The 23,788-nt window shown below is 43.9% G+C and overlaps 1 protein-coding gene across 5 annotated transcripts in view; it reads right to left on the bottom strand.

The window, feature by feature from the left end:
- LOC100397136 (N-acetyllactosaminide beta-1,6-N-acetylglucosaminyl-transferase) overlaps positions 1-23,788 on the bottom strand; it is a 171,921-nt gene that overhangs the window by 73,710 nt on the left and 74,423 nt on the right. The gene's annotated exons all lie outside the window — the stretch shown is intronic.

Here is a 23,788-nt window from a genome sequence, read left to right as displayed (position 1 = left end):
GGTAACTCTCTTTCCCCGGGCAGATTTACGTTCCCAGATCTCTTTTCTTTCATTTCCCATGCCCCCCCGCCCCCCCCGCCCCCCCCGCCCCCCCCCCCCCGCGCAGTTATTGCCATTCAGGGAATGAGCGCAGTGAAAGCCAGAGTTGAAGCGATGAGCTCTGGCAGGCGTGCCGTTTCCTGCTAGTCCCCTAGCTGGAGGCTGAACGTGCCCTCTCTTGTTGCTGGTGGCAAAGATCCACAGCCTGGTCCCTCGGCTCTTCCAGCGCAACCCACGGGACAGAACATAGCTTCTGTTTTCCAATGCACTGTTTCATGAAACCTGACACAAGTGACATTTCAAATGAAAGAAAGCCTCATCCATCCCAGCTCCATTGTAATGCTTTTTGGCCCCACCCCACTGTTTTGCAAAAACAAGAGCTTACTGGAGGAGGAGTTCCAGTCCCAGGGAGTCTGAAATTGCCGGGGCACCTTGGGCCCTGACTTTGAAACAAACCCCTCCTCTCCTTTCACTTCCAGCATCTGCTGTGGTGTTTGTCTTAGAATACTGGGGTCAAACGGGCAAGTCATAAGCTACATCTACTGAGTCAGATGAGACCTTAAAGCTTCATGGTAAAGAATTTGAATCTTGGTCACAGATGATGCTGAGATAGGGGATTTGGTGGGCACTCAGGCTTTAACCACTCAGAGAACAGGATTGAAGGCGCAGAAGTGTCATATGCCTGCCCAGTTAAGCCTATCGAGCGCCTAGGAAGTGAATGCTTTATTCCCTATTTGTAAATACTGTGTTCTGGCCAAGGAGTATCAAGCTATTTTACTTAGAAGGTTCTTCTCTTCAACTTTCCACCTTCCCACCAGCTAATTTTTAATGAAATACGGATTCATGCATTTTATATGGTATCCTCTTAAAATGACTTGCAAAATGCCAACTTCACCACTGACTGCCTGGCTATTTCCCTCACTATTTACCTGGCCTAAACAACTCCGTGCCTGAACCCCAAGGCATTCACTACCTCACCCCATGAAGAAAGAATGTCCTTTAATGCACATTTCCTTTCATTTAAAAAGTTTCTACCCTGCCCTGAATGGAACTGATAGGACAACACGCGGATTCCTTGCCTGCACAATGGCCTTCACAGTGTTACCCTCCCTGGACTCAGGGCACCCTGACCTCCGACAAAATGACACATCATTTCCTGAGCACATTGTCGCTTCCATTCTTCTAGCTTTCATTGTTTACATGTTTAGTGTTTCCAGATTGTATATAATTTTTCTCTCTCCCTTACCAAAGTCTCCTAAGTAAATTCTGTGTAACCCACCCCTGGAATTTTAGGTCAAGTAGAAAAAAATAAAATAAGAAAGCAGATCAAGCTAATTCTTAGTGTCTTCTATGGAGTAGAGCAAAAAGAATCATCTAAAATTTATGATAAAGAAAAATTCAATCTCAAGATTTTCATATTCTGAATAATACTTTTAAATATTAGGTTATTGTGTATTCTATTCCTAAACAAAAGAGAGTAACTCAGTATGTTGTTTGGCAAAGACCTTCAGCTTAGAATGAATACTATAATAGTTACAATTTGACAAAGCATTCAGTGCACATAATTAGGGCAACAGAGTCTGTTGACATTATTATTTCCAATTGGCCAATGACATAGGGAGTCAGATTTATACAAACTTAGGAGACAGACTTTAACTATTACTATATTAAATAATATAGACACTAACCAAATTAGCAATGTTGGTAATACTTCTGTACTCAATCCGGTACTTCAAACGGCATTGTTTGTGTGTTGAAAAATGTAGTTGATTTTCTTCCCAGCTTTTTTGTTAGTCTTTGGGCCAATTTTCTCCACTCTCAGATTCTGGTATTTAAAAATACCAATAGGAGGACTTCATCTGCGGTCCTGGGGCATGGGTTACTCTCCTTGTGAGGCAGGTGGATCAAGAAGTCAAGAGATAGAGGCTATCCTGTCCAACATGGTGAAACCCCAACTCTACTAAAAATACAAAAATTAGCTGGGTGTGGTGGCACGCACCTGTAACCCCAGCTACTCGGGAGGCTGAGGCAGGAGAATCACTTGAACCCAGGAGGCAGAGTTTGCAGTGAGCTGAGATCACACCATTGCTCTCCAGCCTGGGCAACAAGAGTGAAACTCCGTCTCAACAACAAAAAAATCTCAACAGAAGAACTTTAAAAAACGTCACTTATTGTCTTAGAGGAAAATTGTTACCTGTCACTTTTCTAATAGGCTGTACAACCTGCTTATCCAGACACCATGCACTTTTTTGCTACCAAGACTGAACAAGTCAGTTCTCCCAGCCTGCCTTTAACTATAGCCGAGGACAAAGTTGACACCAGCCAGCCCTGCCTTGTCACTCACTTTGGAAACAATTATTCCCAAACTAGCCAATTAATCTGGCTAGACATGTCCCTGCTCCCCTGGGGCCATCTTAGAGGCTTTCTCTGTATTCCATTCAGAAGTCTTTATTTCGCAGATGTTACTTGAGGTGTGTTTGGCTTTTTTCCTTTGAGGCAGTGTCTGACTCTGTCGCCCAGGCTGGAATGCAGTGGCACCATCACATCTCACTGCAGCCTTGACCTCCTGGGCTCAAGCAATCCTCCTGCCTCAGCCTCCCCAGTAGCTGGGATTACAGGCATGTGTCACCATGTCCAGCTAATTTTTGTATTTTTAGAAGAGACAGAGTTTTCCCATGTTGGCCAAGCTGGTCTTGAACTCTTGGGCTCAAGCGATCCACCCACTTTGGCCTCCCCAAAGTGTTGGGATTACAGGTGTGAGCCACCATGCCTGGCCTATTTAATAATTTTTTTTCCCACTTAGGAAGGAAAATATGTAGAACATAGCTCCAAAGTGAAGAGAGTATCCTTTCTTTGAAATGACAGAGGACTTAGAATCTCAATTAAAAAAAAAATAATCAAAGGGGGAAAAGATCACCCTCCTCCACATGCTCAGTGTTAGGGACAAGCTGCCTTAGAAAACCCCCTCCACCCAAGCTGGCCCCTTCCCCGTGACTCTGATTGCTCTGCAGCTGCATTTCTGAACTCCTACCTAGGCACCATATCAAGGCTGCCAAATGTGCTACAATTAAGCAAAGCCTGATTACACCCATCCCGGCAGCTCCAAGGAGGACAGGGAAAACAAATGTTGGTTAACCATACTCATAAATTCCTGTTTGATGCATATCTGTAAAAAGTCCTGGTTTCTCTCTTTTTTTAAAACCGTCACCACAGAAGTCACAGGATGATGTATTATAGGTCTGTTACAAGTTGACAAACTATCTCTGTGCCTATTACCAGTGGATATATGACCTCGGTCCTGAAACTTTCTTATGCCCCTCTCACCTCATATGAACCCATCATTTTGTAAACCGAGGGCTGCCTCCTCTGATGGTTGCGGAGCAGCCCAGCAGGTTAATAAAACTTGCTTGCCTGACTCTGGGTCTATTCTCCTTTCTCTCAGCCACCTTTACACTCAGCACCTCTTGGCTTCCCATCTGAAGGCCAAGGTACGCAAGACCTGGGGAAAACTGAGTTGGAGGCGGTTGACACTGAGAGTTTGCTACATGCCAGGCTAGGTCAACCAGTGAGGAAGGTGGAAAAGACCTTGCATCCTGGGCTAAAAAACTGGGACTTAACTCCAGAGGAGCACACGACGGGCTTTCGGTGGAGGAGCACCTCCATGCAAGGGTGCCAGGGGGAGGAGGGTTGTGTACACATTCCCGTGTGTGTCTTTCCTCTATTTAATTGCGTGTACCAATGCAAACTTCGTTACACCCTCATAATTGTTCTGAGACTTGTTTGTCTATAGCCAATTAACTGTCATCCTTTAGTTGGGAAAGGACTTGAGGGGACACAGGTTTGAGCAGCAACCCTAGACATGTAAAGGTAAATGAAAGCAAAGACTGGCCCCGAGAGAGTTTGAAAGTAGCTTTGAGAGGCTCAGCTGCATTGGCAGAAAAGGTTAGGTAAATGCAGTGAGATTGTATCCATTCTGAGGCTACCTGATGGCTTTCCTTAGAAAGGATTTTTTTGTTTTGTTTTGTTTTTGAGATGGACTCTTTCTCTCTTGCCAGGATGGAGTGCAGTGGCATGATCTTAGCTCATTGCCACCTCCACCTCCTGGGTTCAAGTGATTCTCCTGCCTCAGCCTCCCAAGTAGCTGGGACTACAGGCGCACGCCCCCATGCTCAGCTAATTTTTGTATTTTTAGTAGAGACGAGGTTTCACCCATGTTGGCCAGGATGGTCTCAATCTCTTGACCTTGTGATCCACCCGCCTCACCCTCCCAAAGAGCTGGGATTATAGGTGTAAGTCCCTGCTCCCGGCATGGGAGGGTATTTTTATTTTATTTCAGTATTTTGTTACTGAAGCAAGTCAAATGACTGAGGGATTCATTCTTAATTATGAAATACAGGGATTTGTTTTTACCCCGACCTAAGAGTAATACATGGAAAAGTAGAGAATGCTGGCAGTCCAATTCATTTTGGACAGCCTATGAAGTACAGTTGTCTCTCGGAGGGATGAGTTCCAGGACATCTGAGGATACCAATGTCCACAGGTGCACAGGTCCCTAATATCACATGATGAAATATTTGCATATAACCTATGCACAGCCTTGCTTGTACTTTAAATAATTTCTAAATAACTTCTAATACCAAATACAATGTAAATGCTATGTAAACCGTTGTTATGCTGTATTCATTAGGGAATAATGCCAAGAAAGAAAAAAAAAGTCTGTACATGCTCAGTACAGAAGCAACCATTCTTTTTCCCTGTCCAAGTATTTTCTATCTGAGGTTGTCTGAATCCAAGGATTCAGGCCCCAGGGAAACAGAGTGCTGCCTGTAAATCTGGTCTGGGTGGCCAGGTGGTTTGTAAATGGTGTTTTTTATTTTATTTTATTTTAAACATGATAACAATTATGATACTAATGTGAACAAAGAAGACATTTCCGAAGCACATCTTTAACTAAAACAACAATCTTTCTGCAACTGAGACATTTCCCAACTGGATTCACGAGAAAATCCTGCTTCTCCTGGGACCCAATCATTTTACTTTCTATACCATTCATCTAGTTAGCTACAAAAGAAGTTGCTGTGTAGATCATAGAACCCAAAGCATTATTTTATTTTGTTTATTTTATTTTGAGATGGAGTCTTGCTCTGTCGCCAGGCTGGAGGGCAGTGGTATGATCTCCGCTCACTGCAGCCTTCCCCTCCCAGGTTCAAGTGATTCTCCTGCCTCAGCCTCCCATTAGCTGGAATTACATACACACACCACCATGCCCAGCTAATTTTTGTATTTTTGGTAGAGACAGGGTTTCAGCATGTTGGCCAGGATGGTCTCGAACTGCTGACCCCGAGATCTATCCACCTGGCCTCCCAAAGCGCTGGGATTACAGACAGGCATGAGACACCAAGCCCGGCCCCAAAGCATTATTTTAAATTCGCATTTTAGGCTAGGGGTGGTGGCTCACATCTGTAATCCCAGCACTTTAGGAGGCCGAAACTGGCTGATCACCTGAGGTCAGGACTTCAAGACCAACCTGGCCAACATGCCGCAACCCTGTCTCTACTAAAAATGCAAAAAATTAGCTGGGCATGGTGGCGGGTGCCTGTCATCCCAGCTACTCCAGAGGCTAAGGCAGGTGAATGGCTTGGGAGACGGAGCTGAGATCACACCACTGCACTCGAGCCTGGGTGATGAGAAAAACTGTGCTTCAGAAAATAAAAAATAAATTCTCATCTCACAGTGGGGGAAAGAAGTTTAACATGCATAATTTTAAAGACCCAGGCAGCAAGTCTAGAGGTGGTCTTGCCATCTCTGTGTGAGCTGGTATGGTCTGTACCTGATTCTGATGCGACAAAGTTATGAATGGAAACACTTCCTGGATGCTGAATGATGCCAAGCAAATACTTGCAAAAGACGGTTTACAAAGTATTTAAATAGGCAAATGTTAAGGTGCATTCAGCTAGGGGCAATCTTCTATCAGCATACATCTAGCAATTGGAAATATGAAAATCCTGACATCTGGGGCCTTAGAAAGTGAAAAATAAGTTGCCAAAAATAGGTCATGGCCAATGAACATTTCAAGACAAGACTTACTATGGAATTCACTTGTGGAAATTGTTTAACACTGTGGGTGACTGACTCATTAATTGTATTACCAAAACACTGGTTTCCATGACTATCAGCCAAATTGGGTGTGCCTGTAGCTTGAGGGTAAGGACAGTACTGATCAGTGATTTGCATATTTTACTTTAACATCTCATCACCTGGAGGGGCTGTAGAAATAAAGGTTATAGACCAGAAGCGGTGGCTTATGCCTGTAATCCCAGCACTTTGGGAGGCTGAGGAGGGTGGATCACTTGAGGTCAGGTGTTCAAGGCTAGCCTGGCGAACAGGGTGAAACCCCATCTCTACTAAAAATACAAAAAAATTAGCCGGGCATGGTGGCAGGCACCTGTAATCCCAGCTACTTGGGAGGCTCAGGCAAGAGAATCACTTGAATCCAGGAGGAGGAGGAGGAGGTTGCAGTGAGTCTAGATGGTGAGTGCCATTGCACTCCAGCCTGGGCGAGACAGCGAGACTCCATCTCAAAAAATAAAATACAGGCTACAGGGTCCTTCCCTAACAGTTCAGTATGTTTCAGGTGAGTTTAATAATTTTCGTTTCTGACAGGTGTGGTAGCAGAAAGAAAGGTGGCTGACCTCTGACCTCTGACCTCTGACTGTGATGCCTATAATCACAGCACTTGCGGGAGGCTGAGGGGGAGGATTACTTGACCCCAGGAGTTTGAAACCAGACTGAGCAACATAGTGAGACCTTGTCTTTACAATAAATTAAAAAGTTAGCCAGGTACAGTGATGCATGCCACCTACTTGGGAGGCTGAGGTGGGAAAATCACTTGAATTTGGTAGGTCAAGGCTCAGGGGTGGTGCCTCTGTACTCCAGCCTGGGTGACAGAGCAATACCCTGTCTCAGTAATAATAATAATAATTTGCATTTTGGTCCCAGATGAAGCTGAAACTACTCATCCTAGGACCAAAGTTTGGGAGTCAAGAGACCAGAGACCAAAATTACTTGATTTTTTTTTCTCAATGGCCCCATCTGATCTACTTTCCCTATAAATAAGTAATATACTGTAAGAAAAAAAAAATGTTAGGCCAGATGCGGTGGCTCACACCTGTAATCCCAGCACTTTGGGAGGCTGAGGCGCGTGGATCATCTGAGGTCAGGAGTTCAAGATCAGCCTGACCTTGAACCCCCGTCAAGGCGAAACCCTGTCTCTATTAAAAACACAAAAATTAGCCAGACATGGTGGCTCATGCCCATAATCCGAGTTATGCGGGAGGCTGAGGCAGGAGAATCGCTTGAACCCGGGAGGCGGAGGTTGCAGTGAGCAGAGCTCATACCACTGTACTCCAGCCCCGGCGAAAGAGCAAAACTCCATCTCAAAAAAAAAAAAAGAGCGAGAGAGAGATTTAAGGAGAAAGGAAGGAAGGCAGAAAATTCCAATTTAATTCATGAAGAATCGGAGCATTTGGAATCCTCATGCCCTGATGGAGAAGTGTGAATTTGGTACGACAACTCTGAAAAGCCAACGATGTCTACTAAAGTTGAGCATACCTATATCCTATGACCTAACAATTCCATTCCCCAGTATTTACTCAACAGAAATGCAGCGTGTTCATCAAAAGATATCTCGGTCAAGATTCACTGCAGTCATATTCATAATACAGCCAAACTGGAAACTACTCAAATGCCCACCAACAGTTACTATACAGCAGGGTTTCTCAGCCTTGGCACTACTGGCATTTGGGGCTGAAAAATGCCTTACTGTGAGGGCTGTGTGTCGCAGGATGTGCTGCTCTGTGCATTGTAGGATGTTAAGGGGCACCCCTGGCCTCTACTCACTAATGTTCGGAGCACCTTTTGCTTCCCTCCTGACCTCTGACAACCAAAAATGTTTTCAAATATGGGTTCTTCTCTTGATGCAGCAATGAGAATGAATTAAATACAATTGCCTGCAACAAAAAAGATGAATCACACAAACATACTGTTAAACAGAAGCAAGCCGGAAAGAAAAAATAATACAAGCTGTATATTTCCACTTATATAAAGTACAAAAACAAGATTTTATAATCTAGACTGTACAAAGGGCTTCCCTGGCAAGTGGAGTGGATGGTATAACAGGGTACCAGGATAGTATGAGTGATAATGCTGATAGCTGGCATTAGGCGCTAGACACAGAAGGTCATGGTGTTTGCCCCCAGTCACTTAGCTAGAACATGAACGGCTTTGCTCCCAAGCTCTTGCTGCTGTCCTAACATTTTTTTGTAGTGCCCTTTCTGAGAGGCCCAGAAATATCTTAGTGTCAGGGTCCAGATCTGTTTCATGGAAAAATCCTGAGACATAAGGAGAACTATGTTCACTTTCATTTATTTTTAATTTTTTGTACAGATGGGGTCTCATTCAGCTGCCCAGGCTGGAGTGCATGGAGGGCAGTGGCAAGATCTTAGCTCATTGCAGCCTCAAACTCCTGGACTTGAGTGATCCTCCTGTTTCAGCCTCTCAGATGTTGATCTCTAAATACCGTTCTCTATTCAATAGAGCCAGGGCTTCAGATCTTGTAGTTCAAGACCAGCCTGACCAACATGGAGAAACCCTGTCTCTACTAAAAATACAAAATTAGCCAGGCATGGGGGTGCATGCCTGTAATCCCAGCCACTTGGGAGCTGAGGCAGGAGAATCGCTTGAACTTGGGAGGCGGAGGTTGTGGTGAGCCGAGATGGCACCACTGCACTCCAGCCTGGGAAACAAGAGTGAAACTCTGTCTCAAAAAAAAAAAAAAAATTGCATACATAGAAATCTAAGTCCCTAGGGCTATAAATAAATAAGGCAACAGGCAGGAGAAGGGATGGCTCTATCTTATAGTTGAATGTCAACTAATAAACAGAGAAGAAGGATGAATTTTATTTAAAAATCAGGATTTGGTAACTATCACAGTAAAAATGGAGTCAGGCAAGATCCCATGAATGGCAAAACTGGGGAGTGACTGTTTGATAAACAGGATAATTACTTAGTAATAAATAAACACACTTCCTAGCTTTTCACTGGAGAAATGTGACAGGCACTATCTTAGCCAAGTGTTAAAAAGTCATCATCAGTATAAGGCTCTGCAGTATTATTTCTGCCATATCTTTGCCCAAAGGGCATAACCTAAATCTAATGAGAAATCATCAGAGCCGCACTCTTCAAAAATGAGATCTTGGAAGACAAACACAGACTGAGAAATTGTTCCAAAGTGGAGGGGACCAAAGAGATATGACGGCTAAGTTCAGCTCAAGATTCTTGATCAGATCCCAGATTCATGAAGGACTTGATGAATATAAGCATGCATACTGGAATAGGGTCAGTGGGTTAAATAGTAACGCTACTTATCACTTGATGATTATAGGTGGGCTGTCTTTGTTGCTAGGGAACATGCTTTGAAATATTAAGGGATAACTTACAGATTGTTTAAGAAAAATATATGAATAACAGAGAGAGAAGAACATGATTAGAGAAGTGTACAAAATATTACGGATTGGGAAATATGGGTAAAAGGTATACAAGAGCTCTTTATACTATGCTTGTAAGTATAGAAGTTTGAAATAGTTTAAAATAAAAGGTTGAAGGAGGCCAGGCACAGTGGCTCACACCTGTAATCCCAGCACTTTGGGAGGCCAAGGTGGGCAGATCACTTGAGGCCAGGAGTTAAAAACCGGCCTGGCCGGGCACGGTGGTTCGGGCCTGTAATCCCAGCACTTTGGGAGCCCGAGGTGGGTGGATCACGAGGTCAGGAGATCGAGACCATCCTGGTCAACATGGTGAAACCCCATCTCTACTAAAAATATAAAAAATTAGCTGGGCATGGTGGCGCGTACCTATAATCCCAGCTACTCAGGAAGCTGAGGCAGGAGAATTGCCTGAACCCAGGAGGCAGAGGTTGCGGTAAGCTGAGATCGAAGCATTGCACTCCAGCCTGGGTAGCAAGAGCGAAAATCCATCTCAAAAAAAAATAAATAAATAAAAAATAAAAACCAGCCTGACCAACACAGTGAAACCTGTCTCTACTAAAAACAAATACAAAATTAGCTGGGTAAGGTGGCACATGCCTGTAATCCTAGCTACTCGGGAGGCTGAGACAGGAGAATTGCTTGAACCTGGGAGGCGGAGGTTGCTGTGAGCCGAGATCTCCTCATTGCACTCCAGCCTGAGCAACAAGACTGAGACTCTGTCTCAAAAAAAAAAAAAAAAAGTTGAAAGAAATCTTTGTGATGGCAAGAATTTCTTAAGGTAGGACATAAAATCATAAACCACAAAAGAAAAAATTGTGTAACAATCCCATAAAGTATATTTTTATATAAGGACAGGTGAGCCACAGATTACCAACATATTACTAATGTTGATTATATCTGGAAAAAGATGCAATACAGAGAAGGATAAGGAAGAATGGACATGTTTTATTTTTCTTAATCTTTTGTGTACTGTTTAAATTTTTAAAATACGGATAGACTACTTTCATAAAAATAAGCTTCAAAATATAAAAAGTAAATAAAAGTTTGAAAACTCACTGAGATCTTTAAACATTTTATAGATCTTCAAAGAGTAATATTTTCTTTTTTTTTTTCTTTGAGATGGAGTTTCACTCTTGTTTCCCAGGCTAGAGTACAATGGCGAGATCTTGGCTCACTGCAACCTCTGCCTCTGGGTTCAAGCCATTCTCCTGCCTCAGCCTCCCAAGTAGTGGGATTACAGGGACCTTCCACTATGCCTGGATCATTTTCTTGTATATTTAGTACAGACCAGGTTTCACCATGTTGGCCAGGCTGTTCTCAAACTCCAGACCTCAGGTGATCTGCCTGCCTCAGCCTCCCAAAGGGCTGGGATTACAGGTGTGAGCCACCACACCCAGCCAATATTTTCATTAAATAAGGTACATGACTTATAGGAACGTTAGAGAGGAAGTATGTAGATTAGAATGATCAGGAATTAGGGGTTAAACACATTTAGGTGAAGTAATTTTACCTTTTGGAGCCTCAACTTCCTCATCTGCAAATTGGAGATAATAATTAACCACCTTCCTCAGGTTTTCTGTGAAGTTCAGATGAGTTAACCAGATAAAGCATCAATGTTAGTCTCTCTGCTCTCTCTCTGTAAAGACATTTGTTCTATAGAATTTCCTCTTTAGAAAACATTTACATTCCCATCAACAAAACAGTGCTAGTAGTGTTAGAGCTGCCTATGTTGTCTGATGGATAAAAATTGTCTGACTCAATAAAATTAACATAGGATATTTATTAAAATATGATTCCACTAAAGATTGATGCTCTATTAACAGATATGGCTCTTCTGTGCCTCTTGTGACCAAATGGAAACTGCCTTTCTGATAGTTTGTATCTGGTGATTAATGTGGAATGAGTTGTTCATTAAGGAAGTACTTTTCAATGATTTTCAAACAATAACACATATTGAAAACAAAGTTGACCTTGGCAAACATTCATTTACAATAGCTTACCTTACTGTAGTAACAGTATATAATTGTTACTGGTAAAGCTTCCATTCAACAGTTTTTTTTTTTTTTTTTTGAGACAGAGTTTTGCTCTTGTTGTTCAGGCTGGAGTGCAATGGCGACATCTCAGTTCACTGCAACCTCCGCCTCCCAAGTTCAAATGATTCTCCTGCCTCAGCCTCCTGAGTAGCTGGGACTTACAGGCACGCACCACCATGCCTGGCTAATTTTTTTTTTTTTTTTTTTGTAGAGACGGCGTTTCTCCATGTTGGTCAAGCTGGTTTCAAACTCCCAACCTCAGGTGATCCACCTGCCTTGGCCTCCCAAAGTGCTGAGATTACAGGCATGAGCCACCGCTCTGACCTCCCCCATACACTTTTTCTGAGATGGAGTCTCACTCTTTTGCCCAGGCTGGGGTGCAGAGGTATGATCTTGACTCACTGCAACCTCTGCCTACCAGGTTCAAGGAATTCTCCTGCCTCGGCCTTTCAAGTAGCTGGGACTACAGGCTTGAGCCACCATACCCAGCTAATTTTTGTATTTTTTAGTATAGACAGGGTTTCACACCATATTGGACAGTCTAGTCTCGAACTACTGACCTCATGATCTACGCGCCTCAGCCTCCAAAAGTGTTGGAATTACAGGCATGAGCCACCGCGCCTGGCCAACAGTAGATTTTTAATAGTAAAGTTTTTGAGGAGTCAAAAGCCATACATAAATTTTTGGCTACTTGGGGGTTCAGTGGGCCTAACCGGCACGTTGTTCAATGGTCAACTCCATTTGTCTTACTCCCATAGATACAATGGACAAAGCTGCTCTCAGCCAGAGGTATCTGGCCAAAAGGCTTCAATTGCCCTGGGTTTTGCCTGTCATATATGCTGCTGAGATCAATGTGTAGCTGATCAGTAACCCATTCCCAGCCCATCAGTATGCACAGAAATGACAAGGAAGCTCAGCAGTGAGGCATAAAGAACAGCAAAAGAGGCTGCCATTACAGGAATCAGTTTAAGAAGCTAAAAACACACATTGAGGCACGGTGGCTCATGCCTGTAATCCCAGCACTTTGGGAGGCAGAGGTAGGCAGATCGCGAGGTCAGGAGTTTGAGACCAGCCTGACCAACATGGTGAAACCCCGTTTCTTTTTTTTTTTTGAGACGGAGTTTCGCTCTTGTTACCCAGGCTGGAGTGCAATGGTGTGATCTCGGTTCACCACAACCTCCGCCTCCTGGGTTCAGGCAATTCTCCTGCCTCAGCCTCCCAAGTAGCTGGGATTACAGGCACGCACCACCATGCCCAGCTAATTTTTTGTAATTTTAGTAGAGACGGGTTTCACCATGTTGACCAGGATGGTCTCGATCTCTCGACCTCGTGATCCACCTGTCTCGGCCTCCCAAAGTGCTGGGATTACAGGCTTGAGCCACCGCGCCCGGCCATGAAACCCTGTTTCTATTAAAATCACAAAAACTATCTGGGCATGGTGGTGCACACCTGTAATCCCAGCTATTCAGGAGGCTGAGGCAGGAGAATCGCTTGAACCTGGGAGGCAGAGTTTGCAATGAGCCGAGACTGCGCCACTGCACTCCATCCTGGGCAACAGAGCAAGACTCCATCTCAGAAAAACAAACAAACAAACAAAAAAACATTGGAAAAAGATCACACTCAAGGAAAAGATCAAGCCATTTCTAGCTGTCCTTGGAACTAGACCTTTCAAACTTTGGAACAATTAACTCTAGGTTTCTACTTTCAGGTCTCAGGTCTTATGAACAGTGACCTGTCATTGTCACTGATTTTATTCCTGAACCTTGCCTTTTCCTTAATTTCATTTCCCTGCCATCCTAACCATCTCTTGTATTGCTTGGGAGCTGAAAAGGAAGAAAGCCTTACACCCTGCCCCACTCCGGGCTTTTGCCTGATTCAAGAAGCTGAAGACACTCGAGTCTCCCAGACCAGGACTAACCTCTGTAAAGTCACTAGAGCAGCTAAAAACAGCTCCACATGGCTCAGTATTTGAATGGAAAATTCTACAAGGGTGACTGATTTGCCCTTCATAAAAACTGTTATGATTTTTCACCAAGGCTTGAAGGTTAGGATTGCAACGATCATAGGAATTTGAAGTTCACTCTATTCCTAATAAGGAGAAAACTAGAGACACGTTTATGAATCATTTGAGGTAAAAATAAAAGAACAGGAAACCTGTCAAACACTGTCCTAAATTTGTCAAGCTCAGGAACACAAAAGGTAGCATTTTAAGCAGCAAAAGTCACTAAGGATGTCTGAAGTGAGCTGGACTGATGTGGATTTAAACAAACCTCCAAAGTTTCTAGGTGGTCAAATGTAGACCAATGAGCACACACAAATGGCTATCACAGCCAGGGGGCAGCTTTTGCAAAATAGGAAGAACCAAAAAGGAACAGCAAAAAGCACTAACTAGGACTTCAGCACAAACCCTTCAACTCACTATGCAAGAGCTGGGAGGAAAAGGACAGACACTAGAAACAGAAGATGCAGATTTATTAGAAAGGAGTGAGTTGTACCCACTTGATTCTTAAAAAGAGGAATGATGGTTTGCATAAAATCACAGAAAAGGAATCTAATCATAGTAACTACTTACTAGGATTACAATAAATTGCTTTATTTATTTATTTTTCCTAGCAGCTCTGACCATCTTTTCTTTCTCTCTCTCTCTCTCTCTCTCTCTCTCTCTCTCTCTCTTTCTTTCTTTCTTTCTTGACCAAGTTTTTGCTCTGTCACCCAGGCTGGGGTGCAGCGGTGCAATCTCGGCTCACTACAACCTCCACCTCCTGGTTTCAAGTGATTCTCCTGCCTCAGCCTCCCTAGGATTACAGGCACCTGCCACCATGCCTGGCTAATTTTTGTATTTTTAGTAGAGATGGAGTTTCATCCTGTTGGCCAGGCTTGTCTCGAATTCCTGACCTCAGGCGGTCCCCCCAACAGAGTGAGACTCCATTTCAATTAAAAAAGAAAAGAAAAAAAAATAACATAAGGACCAGCAGCTTCACTCTTGATATCTACTCAGGAGAAATGAAAACATGTGTCCTCCTAATGACTTGTTCAAGTGCTTCTCCTACCTCAGCCTCCCAAGTAGCTGGGATTACAGGTGTGTACTATCATGCCTGGCTAATTCTTGTATTTTTAAATAGAGACAGGGTTTTGCCACGTTGGCCAGGCTGGTCTCAAACTCCTGACCTCAGGTGATCCGCCCACCTCAGCCTCCCGAAGTCCTGAGATACAGGTGTGAGCCACTGCACCCGGCCCACTTATTTATTTTTTAAATAAGTCTTAGCTATTTTCTTAGTCACAAGATTTAGAAGGTAGAGACCTAAACTAACATTTTTGTCCATATAGTGTGTCCTTAATTCAATGTCAGACAGTTTCATCTCCTAATCGACCCCATTTCTAATTCCAATGTAATCATCTTGACACTGACATTTACTAGCTGGGTGTCCTTAAAAAAGTAATAAAAACTCCGTATCTTAGTGTCCTCAGCGACTGCAACAATCTTAATTCAAAGAAATAATGTTTTAAAGACACTTAGTCCTCTTCTAAGACCATATATCAAAGGTCAACAAGCACATGATGTCCAACATCATTGCTAATTAGGGACATGCCAATCAGAACTATAAGAGGATCCCACTTAACACTCACTAGAAGAGCTAAAATAAAAGAGAGAAAATAACAAGTGTTGGCAAGCAAGTGAAAAAATTGGAACACTCATACACTGCTGGTGAGCATGCAACATGTGTAGCCCTTGGGGAACCAGTTGGGCAGCTCCTAAAAATGTTAAACCTAGAATTAACATTGGGGGCCAGGTGCTGTGGCTCATGCCTATAATCCCAGAACTTTGGGAGGCTGAGGCAGGCGGATCACTTGAGGTCAGGAGTTGGAGTCCAGCCTGGCCAACATGGGAAAACCCCATCTCTACTAAAAATACAAACAAATTAGCCAGGTGCAGTGGTGTGTGCCTGTAGTCCCAGCAACTTGGGAGGCTACGGCGTGAGAATTGCTTAAACCTGGGTGGTGGAGGTTGCAGTAAGTGGAGATCGTGCCTCCACCCTCCAGGCTGGGTGACAGAATGAGACTCTGTCTCAATTTAAAAAAAAAAGAATTAACATAAGGACCCGCAGTTTCGCTGCTGGTATCTACCCAGGAGAAATGAAAACGTGTCCCCACAACGACTTGTTAGGGAATGTTCATAGCCGCATTCTTCACACAAGCCAGAAGTAGAAACAACTGTCCATCAGTGGATGGAAAAATAAACTTGGTCTATCCATACAGTGAAACAGTATCCATTCCTATAGAAAGTGAAGTACTGATTCACGCTACAACATGGATGAATCTCAAAAGCATGGCAGTAAGTAAAAGGAGCCACGCATGAAAGAACACATATTGTGCGATTTGGTTAATATGAATTGTCCAGAAAAGGCAAATCCATAGTCAGGAAAGTCGAGGTTGGGTGAGGAAATGGGAAGTGGCTGTAAATGGTTGTGAGGTTTCTTTTTGTAGTGATAAAATGATTCTAATTAGCTTGGGATCATGTTTGCACAACTGTAAAGGCACTAAAAATCATGACATTGTACACTTAAAATGGGTGAGTTATGGTATGTAAATTATGTGTCATAAATTTCACACTATGTAAATTATGCCTCAATAAAGCTGTTACATTTAGGTAGCGAAAGGCAATTAGTTTAGTGCCTGGCATTTTAAGAACTTATGGGATGATGATTGACAGGCTTTCTAGGAAGGCTTTATGGTACCTAAAACTGGGGCTGGGAACAGCTGTAACTCCGTCGATCTGGACGGTAGAAAACAGCTGGATTCTTTTTTCTTTTTCCTTTTTAAATTTTACATTGCAGGTCTCATTAGCAGAAAACTGTTGGATTTGTATGAAAACAACAACACAATTTATTTCATACTAGCAACATAAGGTGAATTTGAATTCAATCTGATGCCAAGCTTTGCGTGGGTTGAAGCTCTCAAAGATATAAAGCTCCCTACTCTCCAAGACTCTGCTTTCTGGCAGCAGCAACAGATGATTAAACCACAAACCCTAACAAGTCAGTAAAGTGACACCAAAAAGTACCTGGGGCACAAAGGACAAACTGCTCTGCCTAGGGGGTAGGGGCTTGTCAAAGGTTTAGGAGCAAGACCAACACAAATGAGTCCTCAAAGATAGCCAGGATTTTTCCAGGCCAAGAAACACCTAGGGGGAAAACTGGCTCAAAGGCAAAGAGGTCTGTTCGGGGAATAGCAATTACACAGGGAATTCAAATCCAAGCCAAATAAACCACTTCAACAACCTTTTCTGGATTTTTTTTTTTTTTTTTTTTTTGAGACCGTGTTTTTGCTCTTATCACCCAGGCTGGAGTGCAGTGGTGCAATCTCAGCTCACTGCAAACTCTGCCTCCCCATTCAGGTGATTCTCCTGCCTCAGCCTCCAGAGTAGCTGGGACTACAGGCACATGCCACATTGCCTGGCTAATTTTTATATTTTTAGTACAGACGGTTTTTCACTGTGTTGGTCAAGATGTTTTCCATCTCTTGACCTTGTGATCCGTCTACCTCGGCCTCCCAAAGTGCTAGGATTACAGGCATGAGCCACCACGACTGGTGTTTTCTGGATATTTTAAATCACAGCCTTTCAGGGTGAAAATGACCCATCTAAATTCCCTTAATTGTTGATTTTACTTTTCTAGACCTGAATTAAAACACACAGGAATTTGGTCCAGCAATCCCATATTCCCAAAGGAATAAAAGTCATTCTGTCATAAAGATACATGCATGTGCCTGTTCACTGCAGCACTATTCACAATAGCAAAGGCATGAAACCAACCGAAATGCCCATCACTGATAGACTGATAAAGAAAATGTGCTACATATACACCATGGAATACTACACAGCCATAAAAAGGAACGAGATCATGTCCTTTGCAGGGACATGGATGGAGTTGAAAGCCATCATTGTCAGCAAACTAATTCAGGAACAGAAAACCAAACACTGTATGTTCTCATATGTGGGAGCTGCTTGATGAGAACATATGGACACATGAAGGGCAACAACACACATTGGGGCTGGTGGTAGGTGTCAGGGGAGGTCGAGCATCAAGAAGAGCTAACGGAGACGGTGGGCTTAATATATAGGTGGCAGGATAGTCTGTGCAGTAAACCACTGTGGCACACATCTACCTATGAAACAAACCTGCACATCCTGCACATGTACCACTGAACTTAAAATAAAAGTTGAAAGGAAACAAACACAACATATAACTTCAGTCCTCAAAATGCATGGACGGTAGTTGATACTGACCTAGCAATCAGATGACTAATAACTCCCAAGATGTGTTTTCTAATGGATTTAGCATAAGTGGCAGCAAAGGATGTTTGTCCTTTGGAAAAGTTGGTGGAGGTAATGGGGGGAGTGAGGGTTTAGGTTTAGGAATCCCACCCTGTGGACTGCTTAAAAGCTGAGCTAGAATGGAAAAATGAGAAAATAAACTTCCTGTAACGCTGAAGGGGAATATTCTCCATTTGTTGAGAATATTTTATTAGACACGCAGACCATTTCTCTGTTCCTCATGTAAAGTGGTATTGGAAGCCTGCCCAAGCAGGATAAAAGCCTAGGTCCTGGGCTAATCATTTGGTTACATGTTCACATTTGGTGTATGGGTGATAGGGGGTGGGCAGGGCCCAGGTGAGGAGGGGACTGAAATGCACACAAATAGTTAAGATGCGATGGAGGAGGCGCTGCAAGAGAAGTGTGGACCAAGTGGGGGTGGGCGAGCTGGTTCTGAAGGAGTATAAAGCAGCTGAGGCCGTCACATTTCCACTGGATCTTGAAAAGAACTGATAAGAAAGAGCAGCATGGGCCAGGCACGGTGGCTGACACCTATAATCCCAGCACTTTGGGAGGATGAGGCGGGTGGATCATGAGGTCAAGAGATCAAGACCATCCTGGTCAACAAGGTGAAACCCCGTCTCTGCTAAAAATACAAAAATTAGCTGGGCATGGTGGTGCTCACCTGTAGTCCCAGCTACTTGGGAGGCTGAGGTAGGAGAATTGCTTGAACCCAGGAGGCGGAGGTTGCAGTGAGCCGAGATGGTGCCATTGCACTCCAGTCTGGGTAACAACAGCAAAACTCCATCTCAAAAAAAAAAAAAAGAAAGAGCAGCAAAGATAAAGGGTATTGCAGAACAAGTAGACAGCATGAACAAGGTTGTAGAGGCCATTTGACTTCAGACCAGTCTAAAGTGAGAAGCCTCGCAAGGTGGGAGCTTTAGTCACAGAATCCTGCTTCCTGGTACAAGACTACACACAGGTGACATAGCTAAGAGCAACGCCTAACAGAACCTCTGCAGCCACATACCTAATTTTCTCCTTTTTTTTCCCTCCCCTCCCCTCCCCTCTCCTTCCCACTCTTCCCTTCCCCTCTGCTCCTCTCCCCTTGCCCTCTCACCTCCTTTCACCTCCCCTTCCCTTCCCTTCATTTTTTCTTTTGAGATAGGGTCTCACTCCATCACCAAGACTGGGGTGCAATGTCACAACCACCCCTCGCTGCAGCCTTGACCTCCTGTGCTCAAGTGATCCTCCTGCCTCAGCCTCCCAAGTAGCTGGGATTACAGGCATGCGCCTCAAAGCCCAGCTGACTTGTAATTTTTGTAGAGATGAACTTTCACTATGTTACCTAGGTTGGTCTCAAGCAATCCTCTGATCCTCCTGCCTTGGCCTTCCAAAGGGTTGGGATAACAGACGTGAACCATCACACCCAGCCTCACATCCTGATTTCTAACAAAAACATTAGACCTTATGCTTTCAAAACCAAATGTTACTGGGTTTTGTTTTTTTGTTTTAGTTTGGTTTTGTTGCACATAGAATTTTTAGTGTAGTAACATTAAAAGCTCAAGAATCAATAGCTGAGAAGTTCATCTGCTCTCTCTCTCTCTCTACATTTAATGAGTTTCTATGATGTGGCAGGTATAGCTTTCCTTCCTTCCTTTTCCTTCCTTCCTTCCTTCCTTCCTTCCTTCCTTCCTGCCTTCCTGCCTGCCTGCCTTCCTGCCTTCCTTCCTTCCTGCCTTCCTTCCTTCCTGCCTGCCTTCCTTCCTGCCTGCCTTCCTTCCTGCCTGCCTGCCTTCCTGCCTGCCTGCCTTCCTGCCTGCCTGCCTTCCTTCCTGCCTGCCTTCCTTCCTGCCTGCCTTCCTTCCTGCCTGCCTTCCTTCCTGCCTGCCTTCCTGCCTGCCTTCCTTCCTGCCTTCCTTCCTTCCTTCCTGCCTTCCTCTCTCTCTCTCTCTCTCTTTTTTTTCACCCTTGCTGCCCAGGCTGGAGTGCAATGGTGCCATCTTGTCTCACCGCAACCTCCACCTCCTGGGTTCAAGTGATTCTCCCGCTTCAGCCTCCCAGATAACTGGGATTACAGGCACATGCCACCACGCCCGGCTAATTTTTTGTATTTTTAGTAGAGACAGTTTCTCCATGTTGGCCAGGCTCATCTTGAACCCCTAGCCTCAGGTGATCTGCTCATCTGGGACTCCCAAAATGCTGGGATTACAGGTGTGAGCCACTGCGCTCAGCCAGTTTGTGTACTTTCTAATCCTTCAACAGTCCTACAGGGAGATATTTTATCTCCAGGATATCTGAAGAATCAGGCTCAGTGAAATGAGGCATTTACCCAAAGTTAAAGAGACAGTGAGACGTAGAGCCAGACTTTAAACTCAGGCTTTTTTGCTTGTAAACCCCACCAGTGAGCGTGAGCTACCCTCTAACTGTAATAGAGTAAACAAATCTTCAGACTATTTTTCCAACTCATTCACCAGTCCACTTAAATCTTAAATGAATTCTAATTGATGTCATCTAACTGTAGTCCAGCTGAGCCCAACCCCTACTTTTTTCTTTCTCATCAATCTACTTTTAGCTTCTTCAGTATGAAGTTAAGAAAAAAAATGCTATTTTTTGGTTTTAAAAAGAAAATTGCTACCTAAAGGGGCAACAAAATATTAAAATAGGGTCATGTCTCTGGTTATTCCTCAGAGACCCCAGAAGATGGTGTAATTGGCAAAGCAAGACTATTCATAGTTTTCTTTCCTCCCTCCCTCCCTCCCTTCCTTCCTTCCTGCCTTTCCTTCCTTATTCCTTCCTTCCTCCTTCCTTCTTTCCTTCCTTTCCTTCTTTCATCTTTCTGGACGGAGTCTTGCTCTGTCACCAGGCTAGAATGCAGTGGTGTGATCTCAGCTTACTGCAACCTCTGCCTCCCGGGTTCAAGTAATTCCCCTGCCTCAGCCTCCCGAGTACCTGGGACTACAGGGGCACATCACCACGCCCAGTTAATTTTTTTTTCTTTTAGTAGAGATGGGGTTTCACCACGTTGTCCAGGATGGTTTTGATCTCCTGACCTCATGATCTGCTCTCCTCGGCCTCCCAAAGTGCTGGGATTCCAGGCATGAGCCACAGCGCCCAGTCCTATATTATCATTATTATGCAAGCCATTTCTGATGGTAATGTATATGGTTACATGAAATGCATACAAATCAATGAAACTACATATTGCGGCAATTTCTGATCTGGGGAAATTACAATCTTTTTATAAACTCAATAAAATGTCAAAATCACTAGCAGTCCTCAGTTGCGCTGTGGCACTTTATGACTTCCAGCAGCTAAGCCTGTTATTCCATAGCAAAGCACAGATGGCATGAGCTCTTATCAGGGTTTATATTCAAGGTGTCATGGGGACGAATTCGGGAAAGAATACAGATGGTCCTGACTTATGAGAGTTCAACTTAAAATTGTTTGACTTTATGATATGTGAAAGCAATGGGCATTCAAGTAGAAACCATACTTTGACTTTTGAATGTTGGTCTTTTCCCAGACTAGCAAGGTGTGGTGTGATACTCTCTCATGATGCTGGCAGCGGCAAGCAGCCCCAGCCCCCAGTCAGCCAAGAGATCATGAGGGTAAACAACCGATACTGTATTCTTTCAAGAAATCACATAGCATAGGCATCACTTTATTATAAAATAGGCTCAGTATGAGATGATTTTGCCCAATGATAGGCTAACAATGTAGGTGTTCTGAGCATGTTTAAGGGATGCTAGAATGTTTGGTAGATTAGGTGCATTAAATACATTTTGTTTTCTTTTTTTCCTTTTTTTTTTTTTTTTTTGTGAGATGGAATCTCCTGTTGCCCAAGTTGGAGTGCAGTGGCACAATCTTGGCCCACTGAAATCTCTGCCTCCTGGGTTCAAGTGATTCTCCTGCCTCTCTCTCCTGAGTAGCTGGGATTATAAGCACCTGCCACCATGCCTGGCTAACTTCTGTGTTTTTAAGTAGTGACCAGGTTTCACCATGTTGGCCAATCTGGTCTTGAACTCCTGACCTCTAGCGATCCACCTGCCTCAGCCTTCCAAAGTGCTGGGATTACAAGCGTGAGCCACCCCGCCCGGCCATTAAATGCATTTTGATTTATGGTATTTTCAATCTGTGATGAGTTTCTTGTGACATAACCCCATTGTAAGTTGAAGAGCACCTAACTTAGCTGGGAAGGAGGAAGAAGAAAGTAAGGACAGGGTGTGAGCCACACACTTCTCAAAGAACAAACCCAGTGATCAGTGAAGAGGAAAGACAACGGGTAGCAAAGATTAGATCACTTTGCAAGTGAAATGCTTCCTTTCTTCTTTAAGGGAAGCCGTAAAATGAATGCCATTGTCTTTTGATCATCTATATATTTAAAACATGAATCAGGCCATTTACCAACTTCCTAGTAAGGTAAGAAACTGTTTCCTTGAAATGAACTCACAGGTGTCCCAACTCTGATTTCCTTTCCTAGAAGTTGACAAAAATTAGTATTTCTGGTATTTATATAAAAACAGAGATTGTTTAAGCCAAGCTGATAGTAAAAATCCCCAGATTTTCCTCCCCTTCAAGTCTGTCCACACACCCAGCATCCCAGAAGCTCTGTGTGCACATTTGGTTTGGGGAACATTAATTCTTTCTGGATGCAGTAAGGTCCCAGCCACATCCCTGGGCCTTGAGTATGAGTTCCCAAGACCACCTTGATTCGATCTGCCCTTCTCTGCTCCCAAAGTTGCATCTCTCAAGGTTTCAGCACCTGGCATTGCACTTTTACAGATAGAGGGACTAACGGAATATGCCAGCCTCAAATAGTGACAAAGAGTCAGGCCAGTATGGACTGTACAGCAAATAGAAATACAATGAGCCACCCACATTTAGGGTTCAGGGGAAGATGCCTGCCATGGACTATCAACAGGGCTGGTCCACCTGCACGCTCCAGAGAGAAAAACAAATTGGAAGCAGGGAGAGTCTGTCTTCCAAGCCCCCAATCACCACCAGGTATATTCCTTTCTCTATTCCTTCCCCTTTTGACATCCTGGCACTCCTTCTTCCTCCCACCCCCTGCAAAGCCTGCTCCCAGGAAAGGCTGTTTTTGCATTCATTCCTGTTTTAATGTGAGTTTGAAATAAACTCCCATGGAGTTCTATTCAAAATATTCCCTTGTAGCAAGTGAAAAAGAAATCATTGGTCATTTTTGAAATGTGTAAAATCCAAGGCACATCACCAGTGGAATGACCTCACTGAATGCACCATCACAGGCAGAGCCATAGACCCAGAGGATCGATAGCTCAGGAGGAAAGTGGGAGGTGAATGAACTTGCAACCTTGAGCCTATAAATGGAAATCATCCACAGCTGAGTCAGACAAGAAACTGAAAGGCATGCCATTTTCTTGTGGACCAGATTGAGGAGGAGAAGGAGTAAAAGATGGAAGCGGGGAGAGGAAGAAGAGAGGGCAGGAAGCCCTAATTTCACAATAGCTAGTGAGGCTTTCCATCTTTCTTTTTTGAGATGGAGTCCCACTCTGTCGCCCAGGCTGGAGTGCAGTGGCGCAATCTCGTCTTACTGCAAGCTCCCATTCCCGGGTTTAAGCAATTCTCTTGCCTCAGCCTTCTGAGTAGCTGGGATTACAGGTGCCCACCACAACACCCGGCTAATTTTTTTGTATTTTTAGTAGAGACAGGGTTTCTCCATGTTGGCCAGGCTAGTCTCTTAACTCCTGAAGGTGATCCACCCACCTCAGGCTCCCAAAGTGCTGGGATTACAGCACAGGCGTGAGCCACTGCACCCAGACAAGGCTTCCCATCAGAAAGCCACATGTGAACTCCCTTTCTGTAACACTGTTCTCCTC

The sequence above is a fragment of the Callithrix jacchus genome, chromosome 4 (assembly GCF_049354715.1).
Source record: "Callithrix jacchus isolate 240 chromosome 4, calJac240_pri, whole genome shotgun sequence".
Classification (NCBI taxonomy): Eukaryota; Metazoa; Chordata; class Mammalia; order Primates; family Cebidae; genus Callithrix; species Callithrix jacchus.
Note: the sequence above shows the minus strand (reverse complement) of the source record. Positions and strands in the feature narration are given on the sequence as shown.